Below are 17,436 nucleotides of genomic sequence, written 5' to 3'. Positions count from 1 at the left end.
TGAAAATAAGAGGACCTTAAGAGAGAAAGAGTGAGTTAATTATATATATATGTCAAATTAATAAGTGCCCAGAGATAATAGTTAATAAGTGACTAGATCCCATGGGAATGTTTCTGTTTCAATTTTTTTTAACACTTATTTATTTTTGAGAGACAGAGTGAGACAGAGTATGAGCAGGGGAGGGGCAGAGAGAGAGGGAGACAGAATTTGAAGCAGCTCCAGGCTCTGAGCTGTCAGCACAGAGCCCGACATGGGGCTCGAACTCATGGACTGCGAGATCATGACCTGAGCCAAAGTCGGAGGCTTAACCAACTGAGCCACCCAGGCGCCCCTCAATTTGTTTTCTCGCAAGAGGCTTGTAAACATGCACTACATACAAATACCCTTTCTTTTTTTTTTTTTTTAATATTTTTATTTATTTCTAGGAGAGAGAGAGAGACAGCGTGAGCAGGGGAGGGTCAGAGAGAGAGGGAGACACAGACTCTGAAACAGGCTCCAGGCTCTGAGCTGGCAGTCAGCACAGAGCCCGACGCGGGGCTCGAACCCACAAACCGCGAGATCATGACCTAAGCGAAAGTCAGACGCTTAACCGACTAAGCCACCCGGGCGCCCCTATAAATACCCTTTCTAAAATTCCTGCGAAACTCCTTTTCCTGGACATTTAAATGAGAAGATACGCTTTCCAGTGGGATACGCATGCACAGCCTGGGCTGGGACTCGGCTCTGAACTAGAGCGCACGTAGTACGCAATTGTGAAAATGCACACACTGCATTTGCTGCACACGTGCTTTCGGCCAGGTGTTTGTCTGCTTCCCCTCCCATCCTCCTCCAGCCCTGCAGGCCAGGGGATGGAGGGGAGCCCTCCCGTGTTCCCCCCAAAAGGATAAGAGATCCCTACCATCTGCCTGGAGGCAAAATTTAGGTGTGAACACCCTGGACCAGTCTGGGGACCCGAATCCATCCATCCAGAAAATGCAGCGCTAACAACCTCACCAGGCAGGGGGTGGTCTGTGGGGGAGGTTTTCCTGCTAGGTAGTAAATTGCTTTTCACAAGAGCATTGAATGCCTGCCAGGGAATGCGACCCCTCATCCACAGAGCTCCTCCCTGACCTCTGCTGCCCCGTCCCTGACCTCAACCAGTCCTTTCACCCTCTCCTGGGACCAGAGTCGCTCTGTGCTCTGAGCTGGCCGTGGCAGGGTGTCCTCTTTCCGGGCAGGGCAGGGGCGGGGAGAGCACGGAGAGCAGCGGCATGGGGGCGGCTGCGCCTGGGTCTGTTGGCCTGGCTTCCTCCTCGCACAGCGGCCAGCCGGTTCCTGGGCGCCTGTCCTGCTCCGGAGCTGTTCCACGCAAAGAGGAGATGAGACTGCTTTGGCTTTCCAGAACACTTAGTGGGCTTTTCCCTCGGGCCAGTTGAGATTCCCAATGCCGATACTTCGGTTTTTATCCTTTCTTACCCTTAACTGTCAAGATTTTAATGCGATCTGATCAAATTGGTCTTTTGCCTCATAATCATGATTGTCTATTGTACGTAAGAGAGTCATGATTTATCCGTTTGTTGATCAAATATTTATGGGTCCCTGTAGCTGTCTGCGCATTTTACATTAAGCGATGGTTTGGTCATCTCTGGGCTGAATCACAGTGTACTGTTGGCCCCCACGATATTTTTTCTATTTATATATTAAAAAAAAACCCGCTTGCTTATTTGGAAATGGGCGAAGTGAGTTGGCGATCTGTGTCTCGCGTTTGGAAAGGACTCCCCTAACACCTTGTTCATGTGCCGGAGGGGTGCGTCCTCACTTTCTCTTCGTCCAGCCCCGGTTTGTGGTGGGTTTCATTGGCTCCTGCTAGCCGTGTCGTCCATTCACCTCTTATCCTCCAGGACGGAAGTCTCATTGGAAAATGTCCCCCAGGAAATCTCCCACTTCATTCCAGACCCAAGACAAACTCCCCTTAACCACAGACAAATACGGGATAGCTTCATTTAGTATATCCTTGAGAAAGAAGCATGGGATTTATTTAGAGCATGAATTATCCACGTTTAAAAATAATTCCAACCCGCTAACTTAAAGTTAGTTGAATAATGATTTCAAAACAGAACGAAGGGATTCGCTTTCAAAATTATTTTCTGAACTTGCCTTTCAGGGAAATGAGTTTCAAACTATTTCTAAATAATCTTTTCCAACCCAAACACAATTTCTTCGGTTAATACAATGAATGCCTACACCAACGGTTAAATATTTTGAATAAATACAAAGTGGCTTAGGGTTTTGAAAAACAAAATCGAGGGGGAAAAGATGACTGCTAAATTTTAGTCTGCGCTTGGACGGAGGCCAAAGCTCTCTCACTGCCACCCATTTATTTGTCAAATCCTCTGCTCGCAGCCGCACTCAAATTCATGCTTCTGAACTAGATGTTATGAAAACATTCATTTTGCATTTAGGGATTTTGTTGTAAGTAAAATGAGTGGATCTTCAATCGTGTTCAGAGAACATGAAGGGTGGTTATGCTAACATCAGCTCTCAGCTGCAGAATCTCCTTACTGTTTCTCATGAGGAACCCAGCTGGCACCTTCCGAAGTCACCGCTGCGTGTCTCCCAGGGTGCGGCTGTGGCCACCGAAGTCTCTGGAGCCCTGCGCGCCTTCACTTTAGAAAGCACCCTCGCTGTAGAAACCACTGGAACTGTGTGTAGGCTGGCAGCAGCACCTGCCCGTAAAGCGTGACCTCAGAGCAGGAGTGGTGCGAGTCTTACCATGGTACCAAGACACGTACATCCCATGGTGAATGCTCCGGACACCGTGACCAGGAATGTCCACATGGACATCCTGCTCGGGCTCTGAACCTCCTTGTGGGCCTCACCCCCTAGAATCTCTCACTGCACCCTCGTCTCGGGCCAGCAGGAGCCCAGGCGGAATGATTGATGAATTCACAAATGGACACACATACGCTGTCCTGAAAACAATAGGATTTTCCATCTCCTCATCTCTCAGCCTTCGTGATGGTTTTCTGGAAACACATTAAAGAACCCAAATACTCACACTCTCCAAATTTTAATCAGACATTGTCTTGCTCTGGCCATTTTAGTGAAATATACAGACACAAGACAAGCACCAGAATTTATTGGTAGAGAACAAACGTAATGTTGGGGACAAGCTCACAAGTAGCAGAAAATCAGTTACTAAGATTATTCTGTATCCCCTTCACCCACCACAGACCTCTCCTCGGCCCAGCCCTGGGCTCCGGGGGCAGAAGACAGCACCTCAAGGCTGCCGTGGCCTCTGGCTGGACGTTAGGTTCAGTCAAGGAGTCACTGACAGATTTGGGACTAGGAAGAGAGAAAGGTCAAGGTATTTCTGCTCCCTGCTCCAGCCACATCGCCCTGGCTATGAGTGTGTTCCCACCACCCTCCACCCCACTGCCACCCCTTCTGCAGCTCCAGCCATCACCAAAGTGGAGCAGAGACTGAGAACAGCCTCAGTGTTCTTACTCCCCAGGGTCCTGAGCAGCGCGTGCTGATGGTTTCAATCCGCACCTCTGTAGTCTGTTCACTAAGGGACCCTGATGGACGTGGATCCCTTTCTCTCCCCAGATATCCAAGTGAACCCAAGATTTAGACTATGTGGTCCAAAATAAAAGCACTAAAATAAAACATAAGTCTCTGTTTAGGGATCTTAGGCATCAAGAAGTCTCTCAAGCTCCAACTGAAAACCGTAAAGGAAAACAGAGCTATGTCTAAAAACAATTTGATTTCTGTGCCCTAAAAATGCCATATATGACAGAAGTCACAAGAGCCCACAGCAGACACTTCTGCCTGTTGACTCAGCATCTATCTTCTATCTTCTATCCCTCTCTAGTCTTGATTTCTAATTGATCGTGTTTCTTTCTTTCTTTTTTTTTTTTTTTTTTCAAGAATTCATTTGGCCGGGTGTTCCTGGGGAAATGGCTCACCCCAGTCCCTGGTGTAGGCACTTAGTGGGTCTGCACCCATACCCTGCTCCAGCACCCTGGCCAGTGCTTTATTCTGACCTGGCCATGTACCTGCCCTGTGAGAACTTGGGGAGGTTGGCCCCTCCTTGCCTCCAAGTTGGTTGCTCTCTCTCTATCCCTTTGCTCAAAATGATGAGTCCATTCACTCAACACTCACTCGCTCACTTATTGAGTCTATCTGTACATACTATCAGTATCAATAAAGCTTCAGTGTCTACAGCCAAGACTAAATATGTTGATAACTGTTTGAGAGAAGACTTGACTTGAGACCAAGCCCTTCTCCACTAATGGAGATCAGTCTTCTAAGAGGAAAGCAGTCTGAAACATCAGTGAAAATTCCCGGTAACTCTCTTGTCTGTGGCCATGTGGGTCAGGGGCTGCTCAAAGTTATTTAACGAGATCAAAATATAAAGGAAGAAGGACAAGAAAACAAAGAGAAGCTCAGATTCCAGGCAACTCCGTGATGTGTGTTTAATGTGATTAGAAAAAAGAAAAAGAGAGACATTCTCTATTATTTATTAGCATTCCCTCAGGCAGCCAAATCAAAGCTCTGAATTTCTTTAGCAAGAGCAGATGTATTAGCAGCAAACGTTCTGACCCACAGAAATGGATGTGGCCACTTGACTGCCAAACAACTTTTCACCTGTGGTCAGTATGGAAGCCTTGGGAATACCACACTTTTCCTCACTGGTGGAAACATACAATCCATTCTACTTTAGATCACCTCTAGCTTTCAAGTAGTAGAAACAAACAAAATAAAACAACAACAAAAAATCAGAGTGCCTCACTGATGTCAGATGATGGCACGTCATACATACTGGCCCATCAGATAAAATGACACCTGGTAATTGTACACCAAGTCTCTTGGGGGAAAACACAGGGCTACCCCATTCTCCTCCTTAGATCTTAACTTCCATCCCACCCCTACACATGACTGTCTTGTCATTCTTTAGGTTGACTTCTAAGGGTAAGGTCCCTCATTCACCCCCTTACCACTAAGTCTCCTTCTTCCTGGTCACTTCCCTGTGGTCACCAAAAGCTTTATCCCATCCTGGGTTTACCCAAATTCCTGCTTTGAATCTGGGCAATTTGAGTATCTGTGACATATACTTGGACAAAGTGTTAAGAAAGGTTTATATTAAGTACGCCATTTTGTAAAAGCTATCAATAATTAAAATGGATGTATTTCTCATAAATTACACATGTGTGTCTTCACTTAAAAATAGCAATTATGACTAATTTATTTTTACCTTATTAGCAAGTCCAGATATTTTAAATATGCATTTTAAGTATTTCATTTATCAAAGAATTGACATGTGTGGCATTTAGCTAGCATCTACTGCTTTACTTGTCTTTTCCTGGGAAGAACATCCACCTCCTTTTGGCAAACTGATCCCATGGCCATGTGGCTCTACTGGAGACCATCAGAGAGCAGCAGAACACAGCACGATGGTTAGGGAGTAGGCTCTGAGGCAGGAGTTTGATACTATTATCCTGCTGAGGAAACAGATAAGGAAATTGAGACATTGAGAGGTTCTATCTTCCCTAAGGTCAGACAAGTCTTTACTGTATTTGTGAGAAACTAATATAGACCCTACTTCTCCCAGTTTTCAATTATCAAAGTCCATTCAAAACGTTCCTCTCCCTGCTCAATCAGAAAGAGAAAAACAATGCCTTACTTTTCTGTAATGCTGAATTATTTTCCTAGGGCTGCTGTAATAAATGACCATAAAACCAGTGGCTTAAAACAACAGATCTTTACTCTCACAGCTCTAGGGGACAGAAATGGGAATCTAGGGGTCAGCAGGGATATGCTCCTGGCAAAGGGACAAGGGAGTGATCTTCCATGCCTCTTCCAATTGCTGGTGGCAACTGGGGACCCGTGGCCTCTCTGTGCTTGCATGCATTTGCAACACTCCAACCCCTGTCCCCATCTACACAGCACCTTCTTCTCTGTCTCCCCATGTGTTCTTTCCTTTTATTATAAAGACGCCAGTCATTGGACATAAGACTCATCTTAAATCCAAGATAAGTTCATCTCAAAGATACTTATTTATACCTGCAAAGACCCTATTTCCAGTAAGGTCATATTCTGAGGTTCTAGGATGGCGTGAATTCTAGGGGGGAAAGTACTCAACGCACTACAAATGCTTACGGCTGAAAGAGAGATTTCACATTCACTTATTTGCCACATCTCACCAAACTCAACTGCAGTGACACGCCACTTCCTTGAACTCAAGCCCCCTTTTGAGGGTCCTTCTCCGACCCACCTTGTTTTGCATGCAGCCTCACACTTGTCTAATCTTGCCAATCTGACTGTGCCTGATGGCAGTCCCCACAGGGACTATAGGGCATTCTCACTTATGTAGACCCGTGTAGCTTCTCCAATCACATGTTTTGTTGAACCGTATATACTTTTTACACCTCAATGTAATGCACAGAACTCTTCCTTGGGTTAAGAATCAAACAATGGGTAATGAAAACAGTGGAGAGTGAAAAGAATATATGGGGGCTGTCAGTCTATCTATCTACTTACCTACCAATCTACATATTTATTTGTCCATCCAACCACCCATCTGTCATCCGTCTGTCTATCCATCCATCCATCCATCCATCCATCCATCTGTCCACCCATCCGTCCATCCATGCATCCATCCATCCATCTATACATATGCAGAGATATACATTTACCTATCTATGTATCTAAGCTATCTATTAGTTATCTTTCTGTGCAAGAAATAAATGCATTATTTTGTAGGGAAAAAAATATAAGCTCCATTTGAGCAGTGACTCCCGTTTACAATAGTGCCTACAACACAGAAGTTGCTTAATAAATGCTGAGCAGATGAGCATGATATTTCAGACTTGTACATTTTATAAACCTTTATATTTTAACTACTCTCTCTAATCACACTCCCAAAAATAAGGCCTATTAACATTCAAAGGAAAAAATCCCTATAGATAAAAATTATAATTGTATATCAAAGTTAATGACCTCATTATAAAAAAAAATTTAAACACCTATAAGTAAAACATAAAAGCTCGAAGTGGTTGTTTGTTTAAGAAATTATTTTAAAAGAAACAAATACATCCAAAAATGTTATCATCTAGAAGAGTCCCTTTGAAAGTAGATTGGCTTCAGGTGACATTATTTAATTTCATGGGAATGAAACTAAAGAGAAGAAAATAAACCCATTCTGCCTATTTATTTTTGGCAATCATTTGAGGATGAAATGAGGCTCTGATAACAATGAGCAATCAAAATCCATGAGTCAGGGATGGAATTAAATAACACTTAATTTTTCTGAAAAGCTACTAACTGTAGGACGCCTGAAAAACACATGAAGATTGCATGATCAGCGCCACCACTCTTTCAGATGATGATTCCGACTCCTGGAGCCATTCCTTCCAACTGCTGTGAGCTCTATGGGTTTCGTGAAACTCCAGTCTCTTTCTGAAAGCACAGAGAGTATCATCCGCTTAAGGGATTAAGTCACAGTCTATTTGTATGTCTGTCCCATCACCTGACAAACGATCCACAATCCAGTGTTTCCTTCCCTTAACCCCTCTTTCTCTGCCCTACACTTTGTCCCAGGACTGTGGGGCTCTCCACAGTCTGAAAGGTACAGCCCTGTGCCACCTGCCTGTAGACAAAGGAACTGCCCTGTCTTCTACGAGGGCCCTGCGCTGCACTTCTCCCTCATGTCATCTCAGGGCTCCTCACCCATTCCCAGCAGGTCTGCGCCACGTCTCATCTGACCTGAAATATCCTCTTCCATCTCCTTTGGTCTTTGTCTTCGGCTGTTTCCTTCAGAGCAGACGGCCCATCCCCTCTATGTGTAGATGTGTCTGTCTTCCCCACTAAAATCTCCCACCTCCAGAGCCTAGAACAGAGCTTGGCCCAGGAGGGGAGCCCAGTGAATGGCTGTCCCACTGCAGGTCAGCACGGACAGAGGCAGGGAGCCGGCTGGGGCAGGTAGACTGGTGAGGTCCCTGGCAGGGTCCAGATTATTTCAAGTCTTGCAGACCATGGCGGTGAATATAGACTTTATCCTGAAAGTGTTGAAAATGCATTGAAGACCTTGAGCAAGGGAGTAAGCAGGACGTGTACATCTCAAGAAGACCTTTTAGCCATTGTAAAGGTATCACAAGAAAGGATGTGTAGACGCAGGCAGATAAGACAGGAAGTTATCATGGAAACCCGGTGAGAGATGCCAGTGTGTCCTGTCAGTGTAGACAGGACGGCAGGAGTCAATCAGGCTCAGATTTGTGTATACTTTGAAGCTCTGGCTGAAAGACCAGGCTAATGGGTTGGAAGTAGGTATGAGAGAAGGAGAACCAAGGAGGACCCAGGGTCTTGGGCGTGAGCTTCCCGCCAGCACCAAAGGTGACTTCCTCTGAGCAGAGAAGATGGAGGGAAGAGCTGGTTGGGAGCAGGAAGTAATGAGAACCTTTCCAGACATGTCACATCAAAACATCTCTCAGGCATGCAGACAGAGATAGCAAGGTTACAGTCACGTGTAAATGCATACTGTGGCATTAAAAATGAGGTGTTGGTGAGACTACCTAGGAGAGGGGACAGATAGAGAAGAGTCCAAGGACTGGGTCATGGGGCTGGACAGGGGACGGTCAAACCCCACAGCGGGTGGGTGAGGCTTTTGCTCTAACAAGAAGCGAAGACATATAGAGGAAAAGGTTATGCACACTCTCAGTTGGTGTTTATTTTATCTTCTGCTTTTCATTAAGGTGAGAAAGAGCACAGTAAAGTCTTCATCTGATGGGAACAAGCCAGGGCAGGAGGAGATATTGATGCCGGAGACAGAAAGGATAATACAAGTGCAGACCTCAGCACTTAGGCTCATACAAGAGCAGTTATAGTGGAGATGAAATAGGTACTTATGTCCACGGGCTGTCAGGGCCACCAAGGCAGAGAGACGCGTGAAAAGGATTAATGGATAAGAAAGAAAGCCCCAGTGACAGTGAAGAACAATAAACCACTAAAACAATGAAAACGCACTGCTCGTAAGCATCTACAATTTTTCTCAGGAACAATGGAGTGTTCCTCCATAAACAATTTGTCCCACATAATTGTTTTTAAGGTACAGAGCAAAGCAAACCTCCTGCCTCTTTGGATAAGCACCCCACATTATTGAGCATGAACACGCATCCTCTGGTTTCCGAATGTCTGGCTCATGCAAGAGCAAGTGGCCAGAAAATGAGCACATTCATGGCTGGAGAACTCTAGTGTCCCTTCTCTGTTACAACAGCTGCCAAAGCATCTGGTGGTGGGTGCCCGGCTCCTAACACCTTTTGTATGAACTATGTTTTTATCGGCTCTTTATCATTTTTTTGTGTTTCCCCAAATATCGGGAAGATATTTGGCTCATGGCAGAACAACATAATTATGACCTCTCTTATTGTGGATTTCTTCAAATCTTTATTTCTCCTAGAACTCACCTTCTCCTGTTTCTGGCTAGATAAGATACACCGATGAAATACTAAGATGCTCCCAGAAAACCCAGATTTGACAGTGGCTCTCCCACTTCCAGCTCTGTGCCCCAGAAGGAGTCATTTCCCCTCTGAGTTCTGTCTCCCCATAACTAGCACAGTCACACCTGCCTCTTACGGTTGTCATTACATTAATGGGACAGAGCAGGGAACCCCTGATGAGTGCAGAAAATACAGGAAGTACCAGGCACTTGGGGGGCTCAGTCGATTGAGCGGCCGACTTCAGCTCAGATGGTGATCTCACAGTTCATGGGTTCGGGCCCCACATCAGGCTCTGTGCTGACAGCTCAGAGCCTGGAGTCTGCTTCGGATTCTGTGTCTCCCTCACTCTCTGCCCCTCACTCACTCACACTCTGTGTCTCTCTCTCTCAAAAATAAATAAACATTGAAAATTTTTGAAAAAAAAAGAAAAAAGAAAATACAGGAGGTACCAAAGGAGAAAAAGAGTCATGTGTTTAAAGAAGCTGCCGATGCTGGAGCAGGCTGGGTACCACATGGGCTGTTCTTACCAGCCACTTCAGAAACATTTCCAAAATCATCCTGTGGTTAATTTGGGAATACTGTCCTTTCCTCCGTACGTGCTTGTGCTCAGTGCTAGGACTCTGATGGTCACCACGCCTTTCCTCTCACACATGCCCTGTCTGAATATTTTCTATCTGGATGGTACATTAGATCTGGCATGAAGTTCCCCCAGGAATTAGCTGGAAAGTTGACTCCCTTGCAAGTTTCCCATTACACAACTTATCTGATAGCCTTACGGCCTTAAAGAACTAATAAAAATGTACCAACAAGGGATATGAATTTGGGGATAGTATTGCTTTTGTTTTGTTTTGGTGACATTCACATTGTCCCCCAGGGGAAATNAGCCTTACGGCCTTAAAGAACTAATAAAAATGTACCAACAAGGGATATGAATTTGGGGATAGTATTTTGTTTTGTTTTGGTGACATTCACATTGTCCCCCAGGGGAAACTTCCAGCCTGTGGAATAGCGCAGTGAACGACACAGACAGGGGAAGGGCCTGACGTCCGTTTCCATGGCCGGAACCCGGGAAGGTTGGAGATGTGCTGCGGGGCAGCGGGCAGAAACTCGGATCCTAGAGACCCTCGTCAGAGAACTGACTTCCCACTTCTCCGATCTGCTCGATTCTGTCATGTTCCAACACAAGATCAATGACGCATTCGAAACTGAAGCATTTGAGGATTTTTTTTTACCCGAGGATTATTTACAAAGGTTGGCTGTGGGAGCACCATGAGGCAGGGCTCAGGAAAGCAGGGCTTGCAGACATGAGGGGAGGGGGCAGGGTACGAGATCTCACAGAGAAGACAGTAGGAACTCACTCGTACCTCCTGTCACAGCCTCCTACTGCGCAAACCCAAATGGCAGCATGGCCTCTGATTTTTCTTTCTACCAACCAATCAGCTTGATAGATTCTTCCACAGTTAATTTCTCAGTAAATAATCTTTCCATCTTGAATTTCTCTCTTACCCGAGCTCCCAACTTTAGTGGCAATAATCAGCTACATTGTAAGAGGTGAAATAGATGGACTTCTAGTGGTTTCTTTTCATGTTTAAAACTGCAGAAACTGCTTGCCTTATGTAGAGTTTTGAGCTGACCTAACGCACACTAGCCGTCACTGATCTCCTCGCGGGCACGTTACGTATTCACAGACACCCATACAAAGTGGAGGTCTGCTGACAGCCTCATGGCTCAAAACCATGGAGCTCATACAGCTGGTCTGATCAGGAACCTTCCACCTCGTCTCCCTTATCTGCCAACGTGGACTCACGTCCAATGAATGAGGTCCATTTCCTCAAATCCAAGAAATAATATTATCTGCTAACTGGCTACCTTTTGTAGGAGCAGCCTCACCCCCTCACCAACCCCACCTGACCCCATCACGAGGAATAAGGAGGTGGGGCAACAAAGAACCTGATAGAAAAAAAAGAAAGAAAACTTTAAAATTTGCATGGTATGTGAATTGTGCTTTGTGGGGGGAACATTTGTTTTAAAATTACATTTGTATATGTGCCTTTGTAGATCAAGAGAATTTCTATGGAAAACAGTGATACATCTGTGTATGAAAAAAATCACACACTGTGAGAGCCTTACTTTCCTCCCTGAGGACTCCATTCGTGTAGGGTTAAACAAAAACTAAAAAGTGCCTTCCAATGAAGATATTCCACGATGATTTTTAATAATGTCCAAATGTGCTTGTACCTTAACACCTTGTAAGAGTAAGTACCAAATGGAAACAACAGGTGTTGGCAAGGATGTGGAGAAAGGGGAAGCCTCTTGCACTGTTGGTGGGAATGCAAACTGGTGCAACCGCTCTGGAGAACAGTATGGAGGTTCTTCAAAAAATTAAAAATAGACCTACCTTACAACCCAGCAATTGCACTACTAGGTATTTATCTCAAGGATACAGGAGTGTTGATTTGAAAGGGCACGTGCACCCCAATGTTTATAGCAGCACTTTCAACAATAGCCAAGCTATGGAGAGAGCCCAAATGTCCATCGCCTGATGAAAGGGTAAAGATGTGGAATATATACACAATGGAATACTACTTTGCAATGAAATAGAATGAAATCTTGTCATTTGCAACAATGTGGATGAACTAGAGTGTATTATGCTAAGTGAAAAAAGTCAGAGAAAGACAAATATCACATGATTTTGCTCATATGTGGAATTCAAGAAACAAAACAGATGAACATATGGGAAAGAAAGGAAAAATAAGATAAAAACAGAGAGGGAGGCAAACCATAAGAGGCTCTTAAGTACAGAGAACAAACTGAGAGTTGCTGGAGGGGAGCTGGGTAAAGGATGGGCATTAAGAAGGGCACTTGTCGGGCTGAGCACTGAATGTTATGTATAAGTGATGAATCACTGGGTTCTATTCCCAAAACCAATACTATATAGTATGTTAACTAGAATTTAAAGAAATTGATTTTTTTTAAAAAAGTGCCAAATCACATCAGGCAACTGGTGCTTCTCACCAGCCTGCGAGGTGCCCAGACCCACAAGCAAAGTGTGCTCATAGGAAACATACCCCCAGCTCATGACAATAACTTCCTTTTGTCTGCTCAGAGCAGTATGAGAATTTTTGATGTGCTTCTCATGTGACCTGATGTCCAGAGCCTAGGTGCATCCATACATCCAGGTGGCAATGAGGTATACAGATCTTCATGGAGAAACAAGTAATTCTCTCAATTGTCTTTTGGAAGCCTCAGCTCCTGGTGTGCTCATTGTTAGATATGCTAACGGATGTCATGATCCAATGACAGCAGATATTAATCTCAGTCCACAAACTCAAGAGGTTAAGAAAGAACATTGTTTAAATGTCTCTAAATCTTTCTACTTCTAACTCCAGGCCACCATCTCGATGGAGACAGAGGACATCCCTCCCCAGTCACCATCAAGGCTGTTTCCTCTCCTGGTCACTCTGCCTCCAGGTTGGCCATGGCTTTGGGTCACCTCTCTGGTTATTGTCCACAAGTCCACATTAGTTAGCATGAGGATGCCCTTTATCCCAATCTGAGATCTGGAGACCTTGTTGCTTGGCTGCTTCCATGACATACTGGGGGCATGAGGTCATCCATCAGAAAGTCTAGAAATCCCAGTGCACATGGTTCCTGCAGCCAGGGTGTGGGCGGCCACACTGGGGACTAGGTCAAGAGACCCATGATGCTCCAAGATGGCTCAAAAATATACCAGCCTTCTCTCTTCTCAGGCTGATCAGCCCAAGAGAAACTGTCCCTCTCACCACCCCCCACCCCTTCTCCTGGCTCCTGCTATGCCCACAGTCCTCCACCCCTCCATCTGGGGTTAGCAACATTTTCACAACCGAAGAACTACCAAGAATAGCCTTCCTTTTTTTTTTTTTTTTCTTTTTTTTTTAAGAGAGAGCACAAGCCGGGGAGGGGGCAGAGAGAGAGAGAAAGAATCTCAAGGAGGTCCACCCTCAGCATGGAGCCTTATGTGAGGCTCAATCCCACGACTGTGAGGTCATAACCTGAGCTGAAATCAAGAGTTGGACACTCAACCGACCGAGCCACCCAGGAACCCCAAGAATAGCTTTAGTTTTAAAACTTCTCAGAGACAAGGGAAAATATTCATATTCCATCATCCTAATGCATGAGAAAAAGAATGCCAAAGCAGTTATGTTTCCATATTAAAATGGTCTGAAGTGTCATTTCCTAGCATAGGTGAGATATCTGAGGGCAATCTGAACAATAGCTAAGTGACCAGAGTCAGCAGGAGAGTTCCTAGTGCATGGAGACTTTGCAGTTATGAAGGATTGCTTTATTAAACACATTTTTATTCCTAGTTTCTTTTTTTTCTATTAATACCTATCCAACACAATATTTTCTTTTTTGCAAGTTTGCATGCACTGTCATTCTGATTTGGTTGTAGGATTAGTGTACTGTGTAATAAAATACTTGAGAGGCATCTCTTAGAGACACAAGGCTGATCCCACATCTCCTGTTTTTCTCTGTGAAGCAGTAAAAGACATCCCAAGGAAGGCGTCTCTGAGGGGTCCCGGCACCTACTCTGGCCACAACAAATGTCACAGTAAAACCATTCACTGAACTTAGGAGTTCTGACTTCAGGTCAGTAAAACACATCTTTAATGTCTTCCCAAATTCTGTGCAACCATTTACCCTTTAGCATTCTTGAGCACTTTCTTCTGTTTTTTTAAGCTATTTTTTTGTTTACTTTTTGAAAGAGCGAGCACAAGTGGGAGAGGAGCAGAGAGGAAGACAGAGGATCCAAAGCAGGCTCTGTGCTGACAGGCTGACAGTAGCAAGGTTGATGTGGGGCTCAAACTTACAAACCACAAGATTGTGTCCTGAGCTGAAGTCGGATGCTCAACCGACTGAGCCACCCAGGTGCCCTGAGCACCTTCAAAATCATACATAACCAACCCATTTATAGAAATTTTATTCTTTTATTTTTTAAAAATAGTTTATTGTCAAGTTGGTTTCCATATGACAGCCACTGCTCATCCCCACAAGTGCCCTCCTCCACCCTGAATGAGCCCAATCTCATCTGATAGAAATTTTAAAAATGCATTGTTTAAAGAATCCTCATGTACATACACACGTGCATTTGTGCATAAGCTGTGGGGACGCTGCCTCAGCTCCCAGCACAACACTCTGAATAGCTGGCTATTCAAATAAATAAATGCCTGCATAGGTTGCCTAACTGCCTGGTTGAGCATCCAACTGCAGCTCAGGTCATGATCTCATGGTTCATGAGTTCCAGCCCCACGTGGGGTTCTGTGCTGACAACTCGGAGCCTGGAGCCTGCTTCAGATTCCGTGTCTCCCTCTCTCTCTGCTCCTCCCCTGCTTGTACTCTCTCTGTCTCTCTCTCTCAAAAATAAATAAAAACATTTTAAAAAATAAATAAATAATTGCCTGAACATATAGATGAGTAGCAGTTCAGTTTTAGAAGCTCTAAGTTTTAGCTGCTTAAATATTTTTCTACTTTACTGTAGAGAAAGAAAGACAACATGTGCATGTGAGCAGGGGAGGGGCAGAGGGAGAGAGAGAGAGAGAGAGAGAGAGGGAGAATCTGAAGCGGCCCCCACACTCAGCACCGAAGCTCAACCAACGGAGCCAGCCAGGTGCCCCAAATACTAAACTTTTTACCCAAAATGTAAATATTGCAGAATCCACCAGGGAATACAGACATAAAAAGTTCACTAGAATACATAGAATTGCACTTCTTTCACCAATTTATCAAGGTATGTACCCAGCTTATTCTCCCAATAAGAAGGTTAAAACCAAAATGAAATACTGTGTTCAGTCTAGACCAGACAAATTTACTCCTGAGTCTTCAAATATCTCTCTGGAAACAGAGAAAGGAAAAAGCCAAACTCAAAAACAGTTCAATCTATTTTCACTCTAAATGCTAACCAGGTCTCCAATTTGATTTGAAGAAGCCATATGTGAACCATGAACTGTATGCTTATCCATTCAACAGATAGTACTAAGCAATTGCCGTGTGCACAGCAGGGCCCTAGGCACTCAAATACATCAGTGAACACTTGGAAATTCTTGCTTGTGGAGCTCCTATCCTTCCAGGGTGACATACAATAAATGAGGAATTTACATGAAATACTAAGAAGGGGAAAAATGCAATGGAATAATGAAAAGTGCAAAATTTTAACAGAGACCTGGGTACAATTTTAAGGAATGTGGTTACAGTAGGCTTCATTGAGAAGGTAATGTTTAAGCAAATCGTTGATGGAGGGAAGGGAATTTGACACGTGGCTAGTCTGACTCATGAAAGGAAACACATGAAGAGAACTGCTTCAAAATGTGAAATCTGGGGCGCCTGGGTGCCTTAGTTGGTTAAGCGTCTGACTTGGGCTCAGGTCATGATCTCATGGTTTGTGGGTTCGATCCCTGCATCAGGCTCTGTGCTGACAGCTCAGAGCCTGGAGCCTGTTTCAGATTCTGTATCTCCCTCTCTCTCTGACCCTCCCCTGCTCACACACTCTCTCTCTCCCTCTCTCAGAAATAAATTTTAAAAATTAAAAAAAAATTTTTAATGTGAAATCTTCTCTTCTGGAGAATTCTAGAGCGCACTCCATTAACAACCCAGAATAAGTGATGGTCTCCTCCACCTCAAGTTGATGTATAGTCAGTGATTCCCAAATATCATGCAGCGAATTGATTTCTTTGATTTACCTGAGGGAACTTTAAAAAAAGACTTTTGGTACCTACACTGTGAAATTCAAAAGTCTGGATATCAGGCCTGGCCTGGAATCTGATTTTGCTTTACCTCATTTCGTTTCATTTCGTTTTGATTTTGAGCACCACAGTTTACTGATATAGAATAAGTTAGGGAGGTGACTGGAGCTGATGACTTGCGAAGGCTCCTTCATATTGCCAGGATCTCCTTCCTCAAAGCTCAGTGGCTTCACCCAAGGACAGTTGACCTCTTGCTGTTATCACACCCATGAAGAGTGAGCAGAGGGATTCCGTGCAGTCAGGGACCTGCACTCCTATGAAACCTTCCACCAACTTCTAAGGCCTTGTCCTCCCCTGCATTCACCTGGTGAGTGGGGAAGGGGGTGCGTAGAGAAGGCACACCGATGTTTAATGGCCATGACCTGGATATTTCACATCTCACTTTGACTCACACCCCACCGATAAGAATTAGTCATGTGTCTCCACTTAGATGCAAGATCTGGAACAAATACCATCTAGTTGTGGAATTAGAAATTGAAGAACATGGATGCTGGCGAGCGCACAGGGAGGGCTGAATGAAGTACCTCTTCCCAGTGTTTCAGGCCTGATTAATGGTACTAATCATCACCGTCATCGCCACTGTCATCATCATGTGCTGACACTTACTGTCATCGTTATGTGGAGGCAGTGTTCTAGCCAAAAGGCCTGATAATTAATCTGAGCTGCTCAGTAGCCCTGTGAGGTAGATACCTTTCTAGTTTCAATTTCCAAAGGAGGAAATATAGACTGAGAGACACTGAGACATTTGTTGGCATAATCACATGGCCAGAGGTGGTAGAGCTGGAGGGTGTAGTGACAGTGCTCCCAAAGGCATCCCGCAGAGTCATCTCTGGTTCTTCCATCGGTTGCCTCTGAAATTCCCAATAATATACATTTAATCAATTTCCTGCTCATTGATTGTCTCCAGAACACAACACTTGTGTTAACTTAGGAGATGAGGAAAAAAAACAAAACAGGGAAATACAAATAAACAGGAAGGTAAAAAGAAACATAGAGGCAGAAATATTTGTAAAAGTACATGCAATCAAAAATTGATATATTATATTAATTATACTATAGTAATTATTATATATTATAAAATTATTAAGACAAAACCCCAGCAAAACTGATACTGTGCAAAAAGTAAAACATGCAAAAGCAAAGCATAGAACAAAAAACTGACACATGATCACATTACAACA

The 17,436-nt window shown here is 44.3% G+C and overlaps 1 long non-coding RNA gene across 1 annotated transcript; it reads right to left on the bottom strand.

Annotated features, from left to right (window-relative positions):
• Positions 1-5,197: 5,197 nt before the first annotated feature.
• LOC144219429 (uncharacterized) lies at positions 5,198-17,100 on the bottom strand. The gene is made up of 2 exons (XR_013331412.1): positions 16,946-17,100; positions 5,198-5,483 (listed from the first exon to the last, which is right to left on the bottom strand). It is a non-coding gene; the product is annotated as an uncharacterized LOC144219429 (long non-coding RNA).
• Between the last annotated feature and the right edge of the window lie 336 nt (positions 17,101-17,436).

This window comes from Crocuta crocuta, unplaced genomic scaffold, assembly GCF_008692635.1.
Source record: "Crocuta crocuta isolate KB4526 unplaced genomic scaffold, BGI_CrCroc_1.0 scaffold89, whole genome shotgun sequence".
In the NCBI taxonomy this organism is placed as follows: Eukaryota; Metazoa; Chordata; class Mammalia; order Carnivora; family Hyaenidae; genus Crocuta; species Crocuta crocuta.
This window is presented reverse-complemented; position numbering and strand designations above follow the sequence as displayed.